Below are 11,528 nucleotides of genomic sequence, written 5' to 3' on the forward strand. Positions count from 1 at the left end.
GATAACCTGTGATCGCCTTGCTTTTTATTCATAAATAAAGGAGAGAGAAAAAATGTGCCAGAGTTGTAATTAACTTTGCTATCTGCTGATTCTAAAGCTTGTCTTAATCACCTAATAACAGTCCCTTAAAATCACTTCCCCTGCCTTTATGCTTGAGTGTGTGCTGTTCTGACTCGTTCAGGACATGCACAGCACAAAGTGCAGATATTTTCAAACACAACCTTCAAAGTGACTCAATCTGACAAGCATTCCCCGCTCTTTTATTCTACTCATTATAATACCATGTCAAATTATAGACAAGATTGGTTTCTCACAGTACTTAAAGTCCAGTGAAGCCATCTGAGGAAATGGCTTTATTAATGATTGACTGATTTGAACCAATCAAATGGCTCTGTAGTGAATTTTGACATGCTCTGATTGGTTGGAGTATGTCAAGCTTTAATGATACAATTTGCTCACATGGTTACACTTTGGCCTGGTGTTCTTCGAAGCCCCATTTGCCTATTGCTGAAGGAGCATGCCTGTGTTAAATACTTTGTGACGAGACGGCCGGAGTCTAGATGTGCAGACATTCAGAAGCATAACAACGAGGTTTTGCTTTGCAATTAAATCAGCATCTCTTTATTATAGGTTGTGCTTATGAACTATGACAGTGATTAAACAGTAGTGGCACTTGCATCTTTGGACATGCCTGGATGATACTGGAGTATCCAAAGGAAACCCACACAATACCGGTAGAAAATGTAAACTCCACACATGCAAAGTGGGTTTTGAACCTTTAACCGTGGAGGTGTCAAGCAGTGGTGCTGTCCACTGAGTCATCATGTGTCCCCAGAATGCAAAATCCCAATTCATAATACTCATGAATGCCCTCTTTCTGACCCATAGACTTCATGTACACTTAAAAAGTTATAAGTGTGGTACAGTAACACATCTGGGAAAGGCTATTATGTGTAAGATGAAGACCTAGAGGACAGCAATCTCTTCAGATGTCTTCCTGCTTCTCTAAGTTTTATGGACAGGCAGTAAGGCAGTCGCTGAAATGGGACTACTGGCCTACTTCAACAGGCTGATCAGATATTCATAATTCAGCCTGTTTCAGTGCTTGGCAAGGGCAAGCCTCTTATTGAATTTAAGTAAATAAATGGTCAGGTGAGGCTTCCTTGACATTCTGCATTTTCTTCTCTGCATCCACGTACCCATTTGCTTTTAATAATGCACTCCCCCTGTGTACATTCATGCACAGAAAAATCCTGCCCTGTAACACACTGTATTGTTTTCATGCAGGGCTATTTTATCTTCCAGCCGCTTCTTTTCTTTTCCATCCATTCCAGCTGTGGCTTCCAATTATTCATTATTATTCTAGAACACGTAAATTGGTAGAATCAATTACCAGAACTTTTTCTAGAACAGAGAGAAAAATTCAGGGTGAAAGGACTGGGGCAGCCGGGGAAGGGAAGGGGCGTGGGGGGTTGTTCCATTGTGGCTCAGATGAGGGGAAATTATATTTATTTTTTCTAGTGGTGCTGCCTTCATTTATACATGGCTGTGAATATTTGCAATCGGAGCTCTTCCTCCTGGCTTTCCCTGCAGATCCCCATGTGCTTTCAGGAGTCAGCATAATACTACCCCCAAATATTTAACCAGCACTGGATGTCAATAAAGCCTTCGGACGACACCTCCATCCATACATATTTTGCTATTGATACATTTGTCCGGTCTTTCCCTCCCAATTTCATGAGTAAACGTAATTTTATTATCCATCCGTCTGTCCAACTGACTGTCTTGCACAACATGGTCCTGTTTCTTATTCTTATTAATAGTGGTGGTGATGGTAATGGTGCTGCAGGTCTTTTTCCCTTTGATTTACAGCAAAGGTCATGTTTGGAAACAGAAGTATCTCTGTCACATGATGGTAGAATGGCTTTCATTGGGCCATTTTTTTGTTTTTTTGTTTCCCCTTTGTATTCTCTCTGTCCTTTTAAGGTCTGACTCTCACGACACCTTAGCTATTGGGTATAAAGTTCTACCACTGGGGTCAATCTGTCAGTCAGTCTGCCAGACAGCCAGACTCCCCATCTGCCTGTCCTTCCATTCCTAGTATAGCATGCATGCATTTGTTTTATTTTTTAAAGTTTTTTTTTCCTGTTTGTGTTCCTGAGCTTTATCTATTGCCAAAGCGATTCTGGGAGGTAAAACCTGTCTAACAGACTGAATCAGAGGGCTTGAGAAAAACAAAAGCATGATTCACTGTGCACTTTGACCTCATCTGGTCAAAAACATTTCAAATGCTGCAATATTTCTAAGTAGGCAACATTTTAGCCTGCTATGGAAAATGATTGACTTTTTTGAGACCCATTAGAAAAATTGCAAAACAGAACAACCTGTCTGTACATGTTAATTGTTTTATTGAATGACCCCCTAAGGCTGGTCCTTTGACTCCCTTCCAGTCTATACCTGTTTTATTGCAGGGTTGCTCTTGGGTTTCCCCACTTCAGTGGTGCTTGTTACCTGTGGCAGTACCTTAGCTCCGACTGTAGGTGGAGTGCCATACTCAGTTTGCCGGGGCCCTTGCATGATTTACATCAGCACTCTCAGCAGCGACATAACTACCACCCCACATGCACACACACTCCGTGCCGGTGCAGCCGCCTCCCATTCGCCACCCCCATTCAATCTTGGATGCACGTTAACTGAGGTGGCGGTTCTAACAAGCTGCCAAGCGCTGTTCAGCCCAAATGAACCAAATCAAAATGAAAGAGGAGGCAGACAGGAAGGGAAATGAGCGCCCCCTGTAGTCAGTCGCAGCTGTGCTGAATATTAAATGAATTATTGTGGCTTGACGTGTGAGCCCTGGGACAGCTTAACTGCAGGCACAGTACCTTTCTTAGTTATTTTATTTATAACACACAATGCAATGCCTCACCTCTGAGCTTAACATGGTGCCGTGTTTAATTACAGGTGCACTCAGGCTCTGTGCCATCTGACCATACCAGTATGAGCCTATGGGATGTACCTCATAAGTGATTACATGCCCTTTCTAACTGCAGACCTGCTGCTTATACATTTTGTCCATTCTGAGAAGACAGGGCTTCTCTTTCTGGCTTTGTACTGAGCTTCTTAGAGCGTTGATGAATTTCCCTCTCAGAAGTCCCTCACTCTGTCTTGTCCTGCTCTTTGGCTTCGCGTCCGTCTATCTTTCTCAGCCAATCTCCTCCTGGGTCTCGTTTCTGTCAATCTGACCCTGGGGCTTTGTGTTACTCTACTGCTGCAAGGTTTCCCTGGAAAAGTCGCCAGCATCTGGACTGTTAGGAGGAAGTATGCTAGCACTGTATCTGTACACACACTGTTCCCATGCTGTTTCCTGCTTTATTTCCAAAAGTATTCCCTTCACGCACTAATACTGCTTCTGGAAAAAAATGACTATAATATGACAGTAGGAATATAGTTGTCAGAAATAAAAACAATTGCCACTGGATCATGGTTGTCTAAGTAGACACGAAATGTAATAAAATTATGTGCAATATGTATCTAAGAAATTGCCAATCCAGTTGACTACGTTTCCAGTCTGTATTTATATATTTTCAGATTTTCCATGATGTCACCATTGTGTGATTTTTGCCCCCTTATTTTGTAAAAAGAAATGCTAATCTTTTTTTCATTATTCAGTATAATGAAGTGTATTGGAAATAAACTTATTTAATGGTTATTTAGGCTTATTTGATAGTGCTCTGGAACCAATTTTTACACATTTTCTTGGCTTGATAAGTTTCATGTATGTGTATATATTCTCAGATTTTATTTGTGTTGTGTTGTTTGGTGAAACTGGATGAAACAAAATAACTGGTGCAGTGTGGTGTATTTTACATGACATGAATGAAATATCATGTTTAATAATTAGCTACATGTTTTTAATCTAAACTTGGTTTTTTTTTTTAGGTTAAGAACATGTAATTTTTAGTCATTTTTGAGTCTGCTTATTTGAAAAGTGACCATTATTTAGAGATAAATGACATAGACTTGTCAGATTCCGTACATTATGTTCTCGTGTTGGTTACTGATGGTGGTTTTTGCATGTTTGCTTATTACAGTTTTGAAATAATTATGATCCTTCCCAGTGATGATTAATGCAGATGAATGCTTCTCCAAATGTATTTTTACAAGAACCTTAGCCATTTAGAGGCATCTGGGGTCCTGAAAGTAAATTTCTTTATTTTTGTAAAAGTTATTCCATTGGTTTTGGAGGGTGAAGTCACTCAAAGCTGATGCAAACCATCCAGGGAAGCATGTGAAAATGAGGGCCAGCCGACTGTCAGACCCAGCTGGTGATGCCCCATTTTGCAAACATTGAGGTGTTCCCCTTTTTGTATGTCCCACAACACGCACATGTGCACACACATACACACACGCACACACACACACACACTGCCATTTCCTTCTAAGGTGGTGCAATACAGATACTCGATAATCTAGAAATAATGGTAAAGTGCGGAAAAACCGGGGCGCATTTTTAAAAAAATTCTGCTTAATTTTTTCCTGTATTATGTTATAATGATATCGAAGTAGAGACATGATACATAAACAATAACATTTTATAGAAGATTAACAGAGATCAGGAAGGTTATGAGAAATGAAGCAGTCATACAGGTATACATATACCTACAAATATACACAGCAGTGCTTTGTTTTTTTTAGGATAATTTTTAAGAAATTTTTTATTCTTAAAATATAATTCTGGCATCCTTATATATTACTGATTTTATTTCTGCATTTAATCTAATCTATTTCATTCAAATTTGTTTGTTGTGCAGTAAGTGTTTTAACCTTAAGTACTTTATTTATGTAAAGACCATTCAATGGCTGTTATTTATAATTGAACTCCTACAAATATACAATATACATATATGTGTGTGTGTTTATATATATATATATATATATACACACACACACTCACACACACACACACAATCTGACTAGCAGCTCCTGTTCCCATTCTTATAGATAGTAACTAACTAATTTTGGTTGGAAGTGTCATATTGCTATTAGACAGCGGTCAGCTTTATCATGGGCTGTGACTGTGTCTCTCCACCTTACGCCATATACTGTACGTAACAGCCTTGAAGGTGAAGAGACTTCTTCACGTTGAGTCTTTAAGTATGATCTGGCTAAAATGGTGCCCTATGTTTACAAGAAATCATTTTTACCCCCAGACATATAGCTCTCATAGTTTCATTCTAATTATGTAATCATTCAAAAAATAATTAGTTCAAAAAAGGACATTTGATAATTCAGTCAAGATGTATGTGTGAGTATAATGGCTTGTAAATGTATCCATTGTTGTTATTTTCCATTTTTTATTTATTTGGTTTTGAATAAAAAATATACATGAAATTTCTGTGTTGTATGTTTCTGTGTCTATACTACGTATAGTTTAAATATTTACATTTCTTTCTGATCTGTTTGAAGATATCTAGAATTTATTCTAGGGATAGATACTTTGGTAAATTATGGGGAAGGCAAGGAGAGGATTTGCTTGTTGTTTTGTGTGTTTATGTACTGTTTTGTTTTCTCCTTTGTATAAATGTTGGAAGGACAGAGAGTCCTGGCTTCTGTTGCCTCTCATCAGCTGTTGTGATGTCCGTGAATCTTGTCACTGCCGTTTTCCATCAGTGAAGGTCAGGGAGCGTGGCTTATTACTGCTGGGGGGGCATGGAGAGCTGGGGGGTGTTGCCAACTCAGGGACTCACAGCTATGTGCCTGAACCTTGCGGCTTCCAGCTACGATGCAGATGGAAGTCTTGATTTCTGATGTTAGCGAGCTATGGCTGTTGACAGAATCAGAATTCAGTTTTTCTGTCGTACACTTCTTTATTTTTGGTATAGAAACAGCTATAAAAAGAGAGCTTGGGTTAGAGAAGCAGCATAAAATTTTAAATAAAATCCTGGTTCTTAGGAAAGGCAAACAGATTTTGCAGATAGAATTTCTTGTTAGATAGCCACTGGCTTAGATGCTTTTGATCCCTGATGATCTTTGGTTTATTCTCATCTGTACTCTTTTATGTTATAGTGATATTTTGAGATGCATATATCTGCATTGCACACTTGTAATTAACTCACAGTTAATCTCTTAACCATTCTGTGTCTTCTCTTAAACATATTTTACCCTAATTAAAAGTTCAGCTTGCAAGGAACACTGATGTGTAAAGTTAAATATTAAACATAGCCTCATTACACAATACATGCATATACTTTCAATTTTAATTAGAATCTTAATATTTTTACTCTTACATAGGCATACATGTAATAATTCATACCTGAAAATCACATGTTTTAAAACATTTCATGAAGAATGTGCTTACAATATTTCCATGCTGGAAATATATTGGAAATGTTAAACATTTTTAAAGAAATGACAAATATGAAAAAAGAATATGAAGAAATATTACACACACAATTATCTGTAATTAAGTAAATTCAGTTTTACTTAACTTCATACTTTTTTTTGTTCATGTTTAATTTAATAATTAAACGTTTTGAATTTTTAAATTAAACATTCAAAAATAATTTTGGAAGTTATCTAATATTTGAAGGATTCAATATGTTTCTTTATTATTCTTCTTTTTTAGTAAATATCCAGTCCTGTTATCTATACACAAGGCTGCATGACATAAATGAAAATCATGTAGTACAGACACACGACAGCACATACTAACAGCGATGATAAAAATGACGGCGATAATCGATTAATCAATTTTAAAAAATATATTTTTAAATATCCCTTGTCTTTTAAATATTTATAGAACGAAGAAATAGGTGAGGCACCATATCGATCGGAAACATGGCCTTCTTTTGCTGCGGTGACGAAGTCTCCATTGTGTCCCTACACTCTGGTGCTCGTCATGAATCCCCCCACATCCCCTTTCTCAAGCCGACTTGCTTTGCATTGAATTGAAGTCAGCCTACCAACATTTTAGCAGAATGACCCCTTTCAGAGTGCAGAAATGTGTGAAAATGGGTTGATTTGTAGGCTACCCAAAGGCATCAATTCTCTCAGGGTGCCTCTCCTTCATGTCCCCTCTCACCTTTTCTTTTGCTTTTTTTCCATGTGATTCACCTATTTCTCATCACCTGCGAAAATTTATTAAAGGGATGATTTTTTTTTTTGCAGTTGGTAAAACCATTTCATGCCATGCAAAAACATATTTGACCTTCAAAGCTTCTATTTGTGTTAATACTGGCCACATACACAACCGTGATTCTGAGTTGAAGAAAGCACACGGCAGCTTGGCCGAGGTGAAAGAACGGCGACATCACAGCCTGGCTGTTCTGTCAGAGCCGGCCCTCTGGGGGGCACTGCTGGGTATGTCAAGACGCATATAGGTTCCTCCATGAACTCACCGCACAATCAAGAGTACATATACATGTGCAGCTTTCCTTCTCAACACTGTTTATTTTATCCTAGTTTTTGGGGTGGGGGGGGGGGGGGTCAGAAGGCAGGAGGGTATCCCCCTTGGTGAATGGTTGCTGGGCAGCAGCTGAGAGGAGCCAGATTGATGAAAGAAAACAGCACTGAAAGGGTCTGGAATCTGCCAGCGGACTCCCACCTGACCCCTGTGATCCCCCATTGCCATAATATCCACAGGAGGGACACCCCCTGTTTCTGGAGTGGTTTTGTGGTCCCTAGCTTAGCATGTATTTTATATTTTTTCATGTTGTTTTATATCGTGTCAGACCTTTGCTTTGCCAAAACAAGGGATACAATCAGCAGTACAAGTGCAGTTGCAATCTGAAGTCAGTAAATCAATAAATAGGAACATCAATCATGATTAAATGATTTAATAATGAATTAATAACACCACTTGATGACTAACTGTGCCAGTACCTTTGCATTTGATTTTTTCCAGGTTTTAACTGAATTTCTGTTTCGAAAAGGAGAGAATGTATTACCCCCAGATTCTTTTCCCTGTCATACTCTTTTTTTTTTTTTGTGAAATTCTTCGCTGAGCTCCTCAGAATTGTGTTTTGTAATTCAAGCCTAAATATAGTTCTGTGAATTTTTTTTTAAGCTTTTTAGGTGGCGGAAAAGTGCTTTTTTTTTTCTTTCTTTTCTTTCATTTTTGTATCCCCCCAAAGTTCTTATGGCACGCTGCTTTTCAGCTGACTAACCCTACGGCAAAATGTACAAGCCTGCACAGTGGAGTCTGCGCCTTTCCTCTTCCAGACAGCTCACCTCATCCTCAAAGGAGAGGGGAGCGTACTGCACTGAAGGGGGGTGTGAGAGCGTATGGTGTGTGTGTGTGTATGTGTGTCGGGGGGGGGGGGGGGGCGGGGTGGTTCTTCTATTGAGGGGAAAAAATCGCAGTAACCCCTTTGGACGGCCAGGTCTTCATTGAACATTTAGCTTCCACCCCCCAGTCTTCTCGATTCGCTCCTAATCCAGTAGGTGTGCAGGAGGCCACACTCACCACACTTCCTTCCTCACCACCGTGTTTGTGTGAGATATATATGTGTATATATATATATATATATATATATATATATACTGTATATATATATGAAATTTCCCTTCAGCCAAGTGTGTCAGCTCACACTGTCATATCAGTGGGGATAGAGGAGAGGAGACGAACAGGCAGGCAGGACAAGGATTATATATGTTTATATATACTTATATATGTTTCATAGAGCAAAGACATACTAATTTGCTACATTGAAATATGATGTGAGATGAGGTAATATTTCTCTGTTGTAAAACTGCTGCAGCAAAAACCCCATCGTAATCCAAGCCCCTATGCTCAGGAGACCGGCACCAGCTCGGGGTAAGTTGATGTGTTTTGTAATTTTTTTCTTTTTTTTCTGTGACAGTGATTACCGGGCTGTCGGCTGATTGGTTAGCTGGTGGTCGCCCATCACTGGGGATGGCTGGTGATGGAGCGTGAGGGAAGGACGCACGCGTCATGGTGGGCTCGCGTGAAGGAGGTGCAGTCAGCCGCTGCCTGGGTGCTGGCAGATATGCAGATGGGAAGGCGGGCCTGGGGGCAAGGAGAGGGCAGACGCCATCTTTACCAGCTCTCTGTAGGGTGTCTGATCTTCAACAGATTGCAGTTGTTTGGTGTGATCTGGCAGCTTTGTTGTTTGGGGAACATGGAGAGGGAGGGAACAAGGGAGGAGAGAGAGTATTCTGGGGGTGCCTGAGCTCTGGGCTGTTTTTTACACTGTTGACGAGACATGATGATTGCTGCACCCATCCCCCCCCCCCCCCCACCGCCAACCATGATGTGGCTTTTGTCTCCCTCATTTGCGTGTCAAAGCCATAGAAGCAGTGGCTCAGATTAGCGTGGAGTTGACATAATGATGTAATGAATTAAACAGACGCGTTTAAGAGTGGCTGTGAGCGCACTGGGAGGAGGGGGCGATGACGAACAGGGGGTGCGTGAGGAGGCACATGGGGCCTGGGGCTATGGGACCCTCTTTTTTTCATACAGGCAGCCTCTTCATGCAAACATAAATGAAATACATGAGATTACGGCAGAGTTCCCGATTCTGGAGAGCAAATCAGAGGGGAACGGCCTTGTTTTCTCTGTTTTTGACACTGACATTGAGTCAGATGTTTTTCCAGTGGCTGCAGTTCCTGTCATGTGATGCTCTTTGCCCCACCTGACAGCTTTGTTTTCATGTTGAATTACAGTTGGTCCTGCCATTTGGCAACTCATATTTAAACCAGTCATCTCTTTATCCAATCCCAGGGTATATTTAAATATATATGGCCAAGTCCCCTATTTCAAGTGTATGTTTATTTCTTAGTGCTCTTCAAGGAAGGATTTCCTTTATTGGTGGTTCTCGAATCGTTCTTTCTTGGTCATTGTGTAATGGGTAGCAAAGGAAACCCCTTAGTTAGACGTACTCTCGACGCGTGCAAAAATTGAGGTAAGCTGCATTTCAACTTCAGTAATGATAAGTACAAAAAATATTTTTTTTCTTAGCTTTGCGTCTTGTGGTTTATTTGGAATATGGTTTGCTTTAAGAGCTTCTCTCAGACCATCTTAAAAAAGCAAAATGTGGAGGTTCTTAGAATCAGGTTCTTACACCGAAATCCTGTAAGTTTGATATGTAAATGCTGTTGTCATATAATTACAGTAAATGTGTAAAGTCTTTTCAAATGCTAATGCAGAAATATGAAATAATAGATACAGGTGGCCTTGTGTTCCAGTTGCTGAGTTGGTTCCCCAGGAACTATGGATAGGTTCTCTGTGTGGCATAGAAGGGGACTCCTGCATTTTTAAGGTATTTCCTTTGTCTGGGGGCCACACTTCTGGGTCTCCTGTCTCACACTGAAGGCTGAGCCTACCTGCCTGTGTTGGCCTTTGCTTGGTATAGGAATGGTTTCCATATCTTTTGGTATCTAATCTTCACTTTGGTAGCCCCAGTTACACTGTCAGACTCCACCAGCAGGAGTGCAAAATTCCTGTACCGGACTGAGTGGGAACTGGGTTCAATGCCTCAGGTTCCCAGCAAAACGTGTCCCACGCCCATTACAGAACCGTTAACTCACTAGGAACTTAGCCATTTACATTTAGATAAATACATTTAGATTTTTTTCCTGCGACCCACTTGAAAATGGGAGTGGCAGCTGCGGCATGGCGTGTGAGACTTTTCTCCTCGGTTGTTGTGCTAAAGGTGATAGATGATGACATGCTAACACCGCTAATGATGTATTATTCTAAGGCACTTTATAATGTAAGCACCTGCACGTTCCAGCACAGCGCTGATCTCCGCAATATCGATTATGGTCTGGCCGTGAATAATGAATGTATTTTTTCAGCATTGCAGATGGAAATGATTAATGCCATATCATTTATTCCTCTTACGGTCGTTGCCAACATTACAGTAATTGCTTTAGTGAAATGTAAGTTTTGAGCAGTTGAGGACTGTTTCTTTGGTAAAGTTTCGGGGCCATGGTCACTGAAATGTGATTAACACGGAAATTAATAGGTTAGTTCAAATCGGTCACACTGATAAACACGTCTCATGAGGGTAAATATCTTCTGCTTGGTTCATGTGGACAGTACAGCTGTGATGTGGTTTGATGGTTCATATGGGACAACATGGATGCGTAAATGTATGCCTGTTTATGGACATATTTGCTAGCATGTAGCGGAATTGCTATTGCGCTTGTGTATGTGTAGACATGCTTCTTTTCTGTCTTTTTATGTATGTGGGTGCCTGTGTGTGTATGAACATGTAAGTTGTAATGGACGATTCTACTTCGAGACTTTGCGCTACCCAACTTTCTTGGAGTTGATCATTGTCTTACTGCCAAAGGAACCGGCTCAGAGTAACCTAACAGATGAAGAAAATGGTCTAAAGATGTGACTATACTCGTTTGTATAGTTCTTATGTTCTTATGTTCTTATGAGACTAACATTACATCTCTCGTGTCTTTGATACTGTCCCGCTAGAGTGGTGGGCAAACTGTGAGCAGACACGGAAAGATCACATTTATGTAAACATAAGGCGAAACGAGCAAAAGAG

This window comes from Paramormyrops kingsleyae, chromosome 13 (assembly GCF_048594095.1).
Source record: "Paramormyrops kingsleyae isolate MSU_618 chromosome 13, PKINGS_0.4, whole genome shotgun sequence".
Taxonomy (NCBI): domain Eukaryota; kingdom Metazoa; phylum Chordata; class Actinopteri; order Osteoglossiformes; family Mormyridae; genus Paramormyrops; species Paramormyrops kingsleyae.